At 44.5% G+C, this 13,231-nt stretch overlaps 1 protein-coding gene across 1 annotated transcript in view; it reads right to left on the bottom strand.

Moving 5' to 3' along the window:
- Positions 1–2,668: 2,668 nt before the first annotated feature.
- The window catches only part of CELF6 (CUGBP Elav-like family member 6), a 193,421-nt gene continuing 182,858 nt past the window's right edge, over positions 2,669–13,231 (bottom strand). Inside the window, exon 14 of the mRNA XM_025214009.1 lies at positions 2,669–3,093. The gene's annotated coding sequence lies outside the window, so the exon portion shown is untranslated. The remainder of the gene's footprint in view (positions 3,094–13,231) is intronic.

Genomic DNA, 13,231 nt, shown 5'->3' with positions numbered 1-13,231 from the left:
GATGAATTATGACCTCAGTTAAACTTGATGGGTCAAGATAAGCTTAGATGGTTGCCCCATGCAGGCTGATTTGTCTCTGCTGGAATGGCAGAGGGTGTAAATCAGTGCAGAATCCAGCCCTTGATATTTAAATTGATATTACTAACTGGCATGTTTTTTCCCTTGGGCAATGCAGCTATCAGTGAGATAAGTTCAAGGGGCAGATGTATCCTGATGCATATTTTTGACCCTTTCTGACAGGAAAGCTGAGTCTTGGTGAGGGGATAGAGGAGAGATGCTGCATGTGTGAGTGAGCTCATGGAGAAGTGGTATGCTTCACATATGTGTTTGGCATAGTCTAATAAAGCCTCATGCTAGAGCATTAGATACTCATGTTTCACAGATCTCAGTCTATCTGTAGCTTCTGAGCCAAATTCTTATGCTGGTAATGCAATGAATGACTTTAATGCACTGGTGTAACCAGGGGCTGGGTTTGGCCCTGCAGGTATAGGTTGATGGGTCTGATTCTCTTCTCATACACAGCATAAATGAGATGAGAATCAGATCATAAATGTTTTTGTTAGCTAGCTAAAGTTGCAATACCCTCCTCATCACTCCCGCAAAATGAAAAACTGGTCAAAAAAATGTTGACCGAAAGTTCTTAAATGCAAAATGCACCTGCACCAACAGTGAAATGTTACCACTGGGGAGAAACTGGATGCTTCCATTAGAAACAAACCATAGCTTTCACTGCAAGTTTGTCTCTTGAAAGTCCAAATATTTTGTGAAGAATTTCAGAAGCAATGATTTTCCTTTGATGTTCCTAAGGGAAATAAAATCAGGTCTTTTGACCAGTTTTCTTAGTGCACCACGAACTTTGCTTCCCTTTTTTTTTGTTTTGCTGGGTGGGTGGAGGGGAGGGGAGAAGAGGCTGCTGTAATAGAAATACTATCTTTCCACGTTCCATAACCCCAGAAAAACTCCCCAGCTACTTACTCCTTTGAACTCCTACCACCTATGCAGTCACTAGGCCACTGGAACACACTACACTGCAAACAAAGTTCCTTTTAGTTACCTTGATTTGTGTTTCTCTTTGAAATGCTTGCAGCTTTTACATGATACTTTTACCTTTTTTCTTTTCTTTTTGTTTTTTTTTAAATTAATTTATTTATATATATATTTAAAAAAGCAATAGTCCTTTGGTCCCTAAACTCTAAGGAATGATATGACTTGAAAGAAGTAATCCTATGTCCCTGTGCCAGTGACAAGCAGGCGGGGAGAAACAGATCCCGCCGCCCTGCTCCATGGGAGATATATATATATATATATCTCGATATATATGATAGAGGAGAGATGCTGCATGTGTGAGTGAGCTCATGGAGAAGTGGTATGCTTCACATATGTGTTTGGCATAGTCTAATAAAGCCTCATGCTAGAGCATTAGATACTCATGTTTCACAGATCTCAGTCTATCTGTAGCTTCTGAGCCAAATTCTTATGCTGGTAATGCAATGAATGACTTTAATGCACTGGTGTAACCAGGGGCTGGGTTTGGCCCTGCAGGTATAGGTTGATGGGTCTGATTCTCTTCTCATACACAGCATAAATGAGATGAGAATCAGATCATAAATGTTTTTGTTAGCTAGCTAAAGTTGCAATACCCTCCTCATCACTCCCGCAAAATGAAAAACTGGTCAAAAAAATGTTGACCGAAAGTTCTTAAATGCAAAATGCACCTGCACCAACAGTGAAATGTTACCACTGGGGAGAAACTGGATGCTTCCATTAGAAACAAACCATAGCTTTCACTGCAAGTTTGTCTCTTGAAAGTCCAAATATTTTGTGAAGAATTTCAGAAGCAATGATTTTCCTTTGATGTTCCTAAGGGAAATAAAATCAGGTCTTTTGACCAGTTTTCTTAGTGCACCACGAACTTTGCTTCCCTTTTTTTTTGTTTTGCTGGGTGGGTGGAGGGGAGGGGAGAAGAGGCTGCTGTAATAGAAATACTATCTTTCCACGTTCCATAACCCCAGAAAAACTCCCCAGCTACTTACTCCTTTGAACTCCTACCACCTATGCAGTCACTAGGCCACTGGAACACACTACACTGCAAACAAAGTTCCTTTTAGTTACCTTGATTTGTGTTTCTCTTTGAAATGCTTGCAGCTTTTACATGATACTTTTACCTTTTTTCTTTTCTTTTTGTTTTTTTTTAAATTAATTTATTTATATATATATTTAAAAAAGCAATAGTCCTTTGGTCCCTAAACTCTAAGGAATGATATGACTTGAAAGAAGTAATCCTATGTCCCTGTGCCAGTGACAAGCAGGCGGGGAGAAACAGATCCCGCCGCCCTGCTCCATGGGAGATATATATATATATATATCTCGATATATATATATATATATATAGATATATATATATATATACTTATTTATATATATCTTCTCTAAGTCCAACATCCTCTTATCATTTGATTTCTTTTTCTGTTTTTTTCCAGCCAGATGTGGAAAAAAAAATCAATTCCTTTTTCCCTTTTAAACAAAACGTTATCCAGGTGAAACATACAAGCCTGGTCCATTCCCACTGGCTTTGGTTTATATCCGTTTGGAGCCTCTTTCCTAGTTCCTCCTTTGAAATTTGTAGCAGCAAATGAGTGCTTTAAAAAGGTAGGTTTTTGTCCTCGCAACTGAGCTGTCCCAGCTGACAATCCTGGGCTGGTTTGTTTTTTATTCCTTTCAAGAATCCTGCCTTTTTCCACATGAGGAATTCACAAAGTCTTCTCAAGCAGCCGCCGTTTCAGAGTTTAAGCAAATCTTTGCACCTGTTTGCCTTGTCCAACATCATTGTGTCTCTCTTCCTTTTGTCTGTTCGTCCTTCCTTCCCTTCTTGTTAAGAAACAAACAAAATCGATTGGAAAATTAAAAAAAGAAAAAGAAAAGATACAACCGAAATGGCTCTCTTTTTTTTCACTGGTGTTTCTTCTCCTCCATTGGTTCCTCTTCTTCCTCCTCCTCCTCATCCATGATATGTTGCAAAGAAAGAGAGTTACAAGTTTGGATACTGCACTTGGGAAAAGGGGAATACTCTTCAAACGCTGCAGGGCATCCAACCTGCAAGACAGCAAAGGGTATGTTAGATCTGCTAAGCCAGCTGAGGATCTGCCAAGCCACTGGACGTAAAATGCAGAGAAGCCCACTGGGAAAGGCTTTGACACATGTTGAGTTGTAGTACTAGGGTAGCAGAGGATGGGGCACTACTGGATAGTCACATTGCTAATGTGGGTTCCTTTCTCTCAGCCAGCTCTGCTCAGGCAACTCAAGGATGTCCTACAGCCCTACTGCCCGACCAGCTCCACCAGTGCTCTTCCCTCCTAAGCTGAAACACCCACTGTTACTCCAGACCTGGGTTCCTCTCATATAGTACACCTCAGTCTGGACTTGCAGTGCCCTCACTCTGCCAGCCATGGGCTCCCTACTCAGATCTGCCAATGAACATATCTCAGTCTTGACCCACCAACTCTTCTGCTAATGCACTCTTCAGTCCCCACCTCAGCTCCGACCTGTAGCTCCCCTTGTTGTCTCAGTCTTTGGTCCACCTGAAACCAGACCTCCTTCATATTATACAAATGATTGCTTTTGCCATGTGGAGAAATGTCTTTTAGGAGTTAAATGGAGTTCCCTTTACCATGTTGCCACCTGGAAGTGAAGCTGGATTTGAGGCTGGGTCTCTGAATATGAAAAGTCCAGCACATATCTAACTTTTCTGGGGTCCTCACTAACTAGTTAAGTGGTATGGAGGAGCATCTGTGTGACTGGTGAGGAAACATGTAGGCCCTTTAGCTAGGTCACTACCTTTAGTTTAATGTCTCTGCAAAATGTCCTGCATTAAAGAAACATTAGAAGCCAAATTCTCTGCTGGTGAAATTCCAGTGAAGTCAATGCAATTATATCAACTGAGGTTTTAGACTTAGGCATCTTTGGCAAATTTCATTTAGCACTTTTTCCTACTGTGAATTTAGGCTTCCTAGCTTTGAGGATTCACAAAGGCTGACTGCTTTATCCCTTCTCATTTAAGCAGAATGCTTTGCAGGGAAATCCAATGTCTTTTCAGGATGGAATAGCTCTGGGTGAAGAGTTGAGTTATAAACCCTCTGCAGTGGACACCAGATTCCTATAGACTCTTTAAAAATTCCCAGCTTCTGCCCCTCAAGTTCTGCTGTCACTTTCTGCTTTTCTTCCATGAACTCCCTCCTGCATGGGATGGGAAGGAAGATCCAGGAAACAAATGCAAGACTTCAGGTTCCGACTCAGAGCAAAGGATCAACATCTGGGATATCCCCGAGTGCTTTCTTTCTTTCTTTTTGAGATTCTACTTTACAAAGTAAAAAACAAAAAAGGTGATTCAAAGAAAGGGAAATAAAAGACTTCTTATGTCTAACTAAAATTAAGCGAAAACCATTTCTTTTTAGAAATACTATCAAAATCAAGGGTGATTCCATAACAATCACGACAGTTCCCCAGTCATCATGGCCATATGGTGAATGCAGGTGAAACACATATACAGATATTGTTACATTACAACAGAGAGAAAAGAAGAACGGGCAAAGGAGGAGGAAGTGGTGTTCAAGGGGTCAAAGGTCACAACTAAGTAAGACTGACCAATCAGCACTCCAATAACTATCCACCATGGGCTTCAATACGGCACTTCACAATCGCCAAAACAAAAGAACTGATACAGAAAAAATAAAGATATAGAGAGAGAGAGATACCAAATACTCAACGTCAAGTCATGCAACGAGGTAACAACCAGCCACATGGCGTCATCGCACAGGACGATGACAACATGAGTTAGTCACTTACAGTTTCGGTTTATTTGGGAGGGACAGATTTTGTTTGGGTCTCCCATAACAGCTAGAGGGTTGCTAGGCAACTGTGGGGCCATCTTGGAGCAATGATTGGCCTGGTCTGGTTAGGTACAGTAGTGGTTGGGTTGGAGGAAACAAAACATAAAAAAAGATGAATTGGTTTGATGGAGTTTTTTCAGTTTCATTCCTGTTTGTGGTTGATCAAGAATAGAAAATGTGCCTTTGAGGATTCTCATAACAATGTCTGCCCTTCTCGAACACCTTTCCCTCTAAGCATCTCACAAGGCTTTGTACGCATGAACTGACACTCACTCAGGACCTATGGAGAGATCAGTGTTATTGTCCCCATTGCTAAAGCTATGGGAATAACTAAAAATGAATACGTTACCTGATGAATTTGGGCTTTTTAAACTTATGACATCTCTCTGAATATCCTCCAATGTTTGGATTTATTTTGGCGTCTCGATTTATTTTGCAAATACCTTTGGAGAATGTTGTATTGTCCAGCTTGGCTACAATTACTCATTTCCATAATGCTCAGCTGTGATTGGTTAGATAAATGGTATAAGTTCTGTTCCCTGACTGGATGTGAGCTGGCAAGGTCATCCCACTGGAAAATCTATGTGCAAATTTATTATTTGTCTGCCATGAATGGTCATGTATGCAACTCTGAAATGCACAGCTTCTTGTTTTTGTTTAGTTGTCTAACTCTGCTTACCGGGAGGGAAGATGAGGCACAAAGGAGGCAACTGATCTACCCAGGATCACACAGTAAATCAGAGGTGGAACTGGGGATAGGATGCAGGTAGCCAGGCCCTAAATCCATTTTCTCAAGACACTGTTTCTCTGCTGAAATAACTGAACACTGAACAACAACAAAAAATATTTAAATAAAGAGAGCAAGACTAGCTTATTAATAGTTCTGAACATGAAGCAGGTGGCAAAGGAAGACTCCAGGTTGTATGCTACAGTTTTTTCTTCCAGGAAACATTGCTAAATACTTAATAAAGGGCTATGAAAACCACTGCTCAGTCTTCCCAGCTGTCAGCACCAGCAGGAAAATGACTCTCCCTGACTGATCCGCTCACATGCATGAAAGTGAGAGGTAAGCAGTCTCACCATGCTTTAACTCTAGTGCTTTAGCTCAGCAGTGTAAACCATAGCCTTTAGGGCCTGGCATGCCATGTTCCTTTTAGATGTGAGAGGCCATATTGCCAGGCTGAACAAAGCATGCTGGGACTGGCTGTCTCTCCAATCCATAACTTCATGTTTCTACCCAAAGGGAAGTTGCAAGTCATGTATTTTTCACAAATTAGGTGCAGCTGGTGGCCTCTGGCTATGGGTCAGCATTCAGAACTCCAGTTTTACATGCAGCATGTGAAAAATCCATTTCCCAAAGCATGCCAGTCGGAGAGGGAAACATGCTGTCTCTCTAGCTGGGCAACTAGGACTGGGGAAATGAAGCCAAACAATTGTCTAAGCTTGGTCATGACTTTGCAACCTACTGACCAGCAAGGAGTAGCCAGATGTATTGGGGTTCCAGTCTCATGCTTCCTAGACTGCAGGTAAAAGTAGCTGAAGACTTCATGCTGTAACTAGGCTTAGAATGCTTGATCATGAAAGGATGGAAACATGAATGGGACAAGGAAATCAGGTTGAATAAAATGAAGTAAGGTTACTCACCTGAAGCTCTCTATTCACTGTCTCTGAAGTGCCCACCCTCAGGGATGCAAGGCACAAACCCTAATATCATGTCACCCAGATGTATGGCTCCACAGATATGCTCATTTGCTGAGCCCTTCCACCCGTTCAGAAGAAGGGATGGAGATGGTGGAATGTAAGCCAGCAGCAGAAAGACTAGTTACAGGTGCGTATCCTTTCTCCATCTGAGACTGTCTCTGCAGATCCTCACGCTTGGCAAACTGACTAGCAGCTAACAACCCACTGGAGTAAGGCTGAGGAATAATCCTTCATTAAACAAAGCTCAGAATAACTTTCTCTCAACATTAGCACCTTAGTCAATACAGTCTTGTGTGAATGGCACTCAAGGCAACTGCTTTGCGATGTTCAGAGTTGCAGGCAAAGTGCTCTGGGAAATTGCCTGAAGGCTCCCTGACCAGTTGGCCATAAATCACTGCTTGGTCTGGGTTGAATCCGGAGTCTAGTCTGTTTATACAGCCTCTGAACAGAAACTGATTTCCTCTTAGACTTGTTCTGAAGTACCACCAATGACCCTGAAAATCTGCAAAGGATTTTGTCCTTTCCAGGTATAACACAATACCCTCTCAATACCTGATGCATGCCGCTTCACTTCATCTGGCGAGTCATGATGTTGAGGGAAGAAAGAGACAGAATTTCATCTTAACCAGTCTAACGGAAATCACTTCATGGAAGTATTCAAGGCATGGGTGCAGTACTGTATTATCCTCAGCAGATGCCATCAAAGGAAGATAGCCATAAATGAGTTTCTTTTACCTTGGCCACATATCTGATGTAATGGCTTCTAGGAAAACAGCTTTGTAGGAAAGGTGGTAAGGAGAAGCCCTGTCAGATAGGCTCAAATGAAGGGTATTTGAAGCTCCTAACTGATTCTATACTGATGGATAGACATGACCTACCCTGGAGTAACCTTTTTATAATAGGATGAACAGAAGCTGGACTGGAAGATGGAAATCACCAAAGGCTCACAGGCAACAACACACATTCAGACTCTAGATCTGATACTACAGAGAAAAGAAATTAATGTGAAAAACTGGTGTAAGACAGCAAAATGACCCCTGTTTTGCTTTACTTTTCTGATGACCCAAGAAAGCAGCAGGATTGGTTGGAGGAGTACAGGAGAGGCTTATTTTAGTCTATAAGGAATAAACTCAAGAGACAGGCAGGATCTCTGCCAGCTCTTACACAATATGGAGGTTATTTGACATTGTCTTCAAAGGCCAAAAAAAAAGACCCCCCACAACCATCTTGGATATTCAATTTACTGAAGAATGCAACAGACACTAACAGTGATAGCCATGACTCTCTGATTCCAGTCTACTGCGTGGCCTGTTTTTCTCCAGCAGGTAAGGGGCTCCAGGAATGACATGGTAAAAAATATGCACCCTTTCCTCAAAACACTACAGCTTGCAACCTGAGTCATGTATGATGTGCATGTCATGCTGGTTATATGGTGTTTGTTTCTCTCTTTTGACTGGATGAACACAACTCTTAGACTCCATGGAGGAAAATACTACAGAAGAGCTAGGTATCATTTTTCAAGGTTGGAGAGTCAGCCAATATTAGATAACTGTACTTGGCCATCACTACCTAGAAAGCTGCCTCCCTCATTCCCCTGATCTTATGCTGGAACAAGATTGTCTTAATTTTTACCATTCCATATTCCAGCATACTTTCCCTAGGTCACGGAAGCCTGGACTAGAAGTCTTTGGCTAGTGTGAAGAGTCCCTTGTTTATATGAACAGTCTTGCCTGGTTTCTGACCCTGAAGAGGCTTTGTGACCTCTGACCACTCCGGAGTGTTGTAGTCCTGCCAGAGAGGACCACAGCCCCTGGTCCATTCAGCCTTCCTTTGCCATCTCATGGATGGTGTGGTTTCATTTCCTTCTGGTATGGGAGAAGGGGAAGATTCTGCAAGGATCATTAGGGTCATCTGATTCCTCCACCACCTTTCCAGATTCCAAAGATCATTCTTTAGACTTGTCACTAAAGAGAAAAGCAGGCTTCAAGGAAATGCAGAGAGTGTGCTCTGAAGATGGGTGAAGTACAGTTCACTTAGCAGAAGTTCTCTCAGGGGAATGGTTTCTGGCTGGATGGGCAGACAATGTCCTTTGTGCCATAGAAGCCCTAGGGTATGATGAATGCAAGTGGTCTCTATGAGAATCTTGAGGGGAGGGAGAAATCCGAAGAACAAGACTAACTATAACCTCAGAGCCATCCTGGATACATGTTTTCAAGGTGCGAGGAGAGGAAAGATGGTCCTCTCTCCCATCTTAGCTCTGGTCTTGCAGGGGGGCTTATAGATTTAAAAGCCATTGGGATGATTCCTCTGATCCTACCTCAGATGTCACTAATGCTGCCTTGGCGGCCCATGGATTAAATCTGAGGCATCAAGGCAAGAAGTGCCTAAGGAGATCTTCGGCCTTTGGGATCTGATGATGTCAGGGGTGATCTTTCGCTCCCAGGTGAAGAGTTAGAGTATGGTGTGTTGACTCTGAGATCTACACAGAACAAGGGCAGAGACAGATCACACCATTAGTGACCAGATGCAAAAAGGCAAGGGCAGGCACTCCCACACCATCAATGGGTGCTTGGAGCTGAGCTCTCCATGGTGCCTGGTACTGATCTAATGGAGAGTGTATGGGTCTGCACTGAGACTTGTTAATGGAGAAGACGGCAGGATCATGAAACAGCTGCTCCCTCATTGAAGCTTCCTTGGCCACTTTGGTTCTGAGATGGATCCAGATTGAAATAAGGTCAGTTCTTTGGAGGCTACTAGTGTACAAAAGCTGGATAGAATTTTTGGGCATTTTCCATTAATAGATGCTTAAGCTATCACTCCTGACTGAGGCTAGCCTGGGGATGAATCTAGCAAATGCACAAAGGGAGCACCCTTCTCCCCTGCATGGCCTGTTATGGACACATCACCGTAAGACATGAAAGTTTTAAATGGGCACTGATCTGGGAGTGAAAGAGGGTAGACAAGAACACCATGGCACAGAAAGGAGCTATACAGTGCAACCATCCAACCTGCTCTGACTATTACACTAATTGCACTACTACAAAACTGAGGCACTCTTGAGCACGTCTTCAAAATCCTCCAGCAAACATGTGAATGATATCAAAAGACAAGGAAAAGTGGAAGTCCAAGTCCTGCATGAAGATGACCTGAATGCTGGTCCTAAGACTACTGGGGATGGAATTAAGGCTGGTTAGGGGGAGGTTATAGTGGAAGGGTATGTCACAGCCCCCTGTGCAGCCTTGTACCAAACAGGTTGATAAACAGGAAGTTGGGCATGCAGCCCCAAAATGGTCCAGGGCTTGCAATGCAAAGGCTCACACTGGTGAGGAACTGCAGATGCAAAGTCAATTGCTGTTGTCATCAGTCCACACCATTATTTGGTGCTTTGCTGAGATTTAAAGAGACACCACCCTCCGCCCAAAGAACTGAGCACCTTCATAAGACATGTGAACTAAATCAGCTGACGATATGCAAAGGGAAAGCCAAACGAGGCATTAAAGCAAGACAAGGTGACATGCACGGTATTTCAGAGTGGTCTGATTTGTGTAGTTCTGGCTTGTTTTTAGCAAGCACTGAGAGTGGGCAGAGGGGAGGAGTGAGGAGCACAGGACAAAGCAGGGAGGGTCAAGGAAAAGATAGAGGGCACATGGCATATGTGGGGAGGTCATGTTAGGTCTGGGGAGAAGGTTAAGAAAGTCACGAGGGTAAGAAAGAAAGGAAGCCAGCTTGGAAGAGAACCGGCACAGAATTCAGGGCCAGGTGGGCATGATGACCTTGGTAAAGGACAACATAACAGGGCCACAGTGCAGGGTTTACCATGGGTGCAATGGGGGATGAGACAGGATGTAGGCAAGGGCAGATCATGGAAAGGCGGGGAGGAGACAAATTGAGATGCTGGAGGAGAGGTGAGAGGAGCTACTTCTCCCTGGAGAAACCATACACAAACCTTGGCCAACACCTGACATGACCCTGCCCAAAACCATTTAAGGTTTGAATCACTTTGGTCACATTTTCCTTCTTGGGCCTGGGTGCAGAATTGCTGACAACCCACGCGGAATCCTGTGCTGACTGCAATCCCAGCCTCAGGGGACCCATCACAAACATCAGCTGGACTTAGGAGCCCAGGCACTGCTTCCTGCCAGGGGCTGGACTGGGGTTATGGTGATCCCTGTCTTCAGGGACACAATGTCCCATGAGGGGGCTTGGCCCATAGCCTGGAGTGGGCTGGTTTCTCCCCTGGGTTCAGCTGCTAATAGGAGGAACACAAGGGTGAGTTCTCCAAGAGCCTCCATGGAAACACCTGTTTGAAATCCATGGACACGATCAAGTGTTTGCCACCACGTGACAGTCCCTTGTGGCTAATATGAGCGCCCATGTGCGCAGTCAGCTTCCATTTGACTGATGTTGCTCTCAGCAGACAAACAGATGTAACCAACTGAATGTGATGCTTAGAGCCTGGGAGTGGGGGACAATAAACACTGCACGCCCCCTCCCTGCCCCGACTCACCCCAGCCACACTTTCCCCAGTGTGAAAATGCCTCTAATGAGGTATAGAGTAAGGGGGTGTGAATCCCTTTTTGGTACCCAAGTTGAGGTTTGGAGGGCCTGATTTTCAAACGAACGAAGGACCCTCACCTCCAGCAGAAGTTAACAGGAGGCAGAGCTTTCCAGTTCTTCTGAAAACCAGGCCCACAAACTGCTTTGGAAAGCTGGTCTCCTACAAATACACGCCCCCAGATCACAGGCTGATTTAAAAATGGGCCCATTATGATCATGATGTGGATGCAGCATCTTTTTTCTAAAGGGTCCTGGGAAAACTGGACCTGACTTCTGTCTGAGCCTGATTTCAGTCAGCAAAACCAATCACAGCATCCGTAGCTTTTGTGTCATTGTGTGTAATAAATCACTGCATCTTGTATGCATGTGAATTTCAGGCACTGGCTTGCTCATGGGCTGTGTGCATGTTGTGTGTGTTGCTTCAAGTGTGTCAGCTTCAGATGTCTCCATTGGACATCTGTCGGTCACATGGTATTTGTTTCTCACCTTTGACTGGATGAACATAACTCTTAGAATCAGGCCCCTGGCATGAGTATGAAATTGGCTGTGCTTTTTTGCCTCTAGTCCCTTTAAGATTTGCTATTACCCTGCCAGGAAATTAGCTGGCCAGGTTATCTGCAGAAAACAAATGCAAAATGGGCACAAGCAGAACTGAAACCAGCTTGTCTGAACATTCACATTAGTGCTGGTGAATAATCTGCTGCGGGATTTGCCAAGCTGGACCAGACTAAATGTCAAAGAATTGAGGATCTAGCCTTCTCTGTCAGACAGGGAATTGTTTCATTTAGTCATACCTCTGCAGCGGAACGCAGGTATTCAACTTGGGCCAGCGGCAGCACATGACTGTTTTGGGCAAGGTGAGAAGGGGATTTTACCTGGGAAATTCAAGTCAACAAAATCAAATTACCTAAACTACAGTCTCTCTGGATGGGGTTGATGTTCTAGGGCAGGGCTGTCCAGCTTCTGAGTGGCTGGGGGTCACAGGCTATTCAGCCACATGCTCCAGGGGCCACATGCCCCAGGCCACATGCCATGTTATGCCATCTGGGCCTGCCTGCACTGTGTGGTGGGTGCCCTCCTGCTGCACTGCACTGGTCCCCCTGCACTGCGCCACATGGGACCACACTGTGCAATGGCTGACCCCCACTGCATCATGCTGGTGTCCTTGCACAGTGTGGAATCCCTGCGTACTCCAGAGCCCGCCAGCTGTGGGCTCCCTCAGCCCCATGGGCCATGCCATTCTGCCCCATCCCCAGAGAGGGGGAGCCAGAGAGGCCACAGGTTAACCCTTGGGAGGCTGTATGCAGTTCCTGGGCCACCAGATGGACAGCCCTGCCCTAGGAGCAAAGTGATATGAGCTCCAAAGGGCTTTGCTGCTAAGCCATGTTTGAAAACAGGACCTCCTTGGTGTCCCACACTTCTACCATTGGCTTGGACGCCTAATGCTGTGCTGATTATCACCATTGATTGATCTTCTATCCCAGAGTCCCCTGAGGTCACTGTGGTCACCCAAAACTACATGTCACACCAGAAAAAATGAAGAAACAACACAAGACTTGGACAGAAGACTCCACAGCATGGAACACAGAGGCCATGGGACCTATTTTGTTCTGAGAACAAACCCAGTGACACTGATGGGAGGAGTATGCACCTATGGCATGGAGTTCGTTCCCCTCTCTGGTGATGTGCTTGGAACTGACCTGCTCATTAGTAACCAACTCTACTCACAAGCAGACAGTCATTTTGCATGTACCACTTCATTGTCTCTAACCTGGGCAAGGGGTAAGTAAAAGCTCAGACTCATGCCTGCAAATTGCACTGATGCATAGCAGAGACTAATCTTTTAAGGCATACAGAGTAGATCAGGCATAACTTTCACTTGCTCTGGAGCCAACTTGGAAGTCTCAGGTTGCAGTTTTGAAAGATTTTGGTCTTTCAGGGATAACTTGGAAAATATTAACCAGTGTTTCCTTTGCGTGTGTCCATAGACCCTTTGCTCTGCTGACTGAATGGTAGATGGGTAGCAGAAACAGGTTTCCAGAGCCAGACAGCAGGGCATTTGTGTGCCCCACTGGACCATGAGACAG

Source organism: Alligator sinensis, unplaced genomic scaffold (genome assembly GCF_000455745.1).
Source record: "Alligator sinensis unplaced genomic scaffold, ASM45574v1 scaffold971_1, whole genome shotgun sequence".
Lineage (NCBI taxonomy): Eukaryota > Metazoa > Chordata > Crocodylia > Alligatoridae > Alligator > Alligator sinensis.
This window is presented reverse-complemented; position numbering and strand designations above follow the sequence as displayed.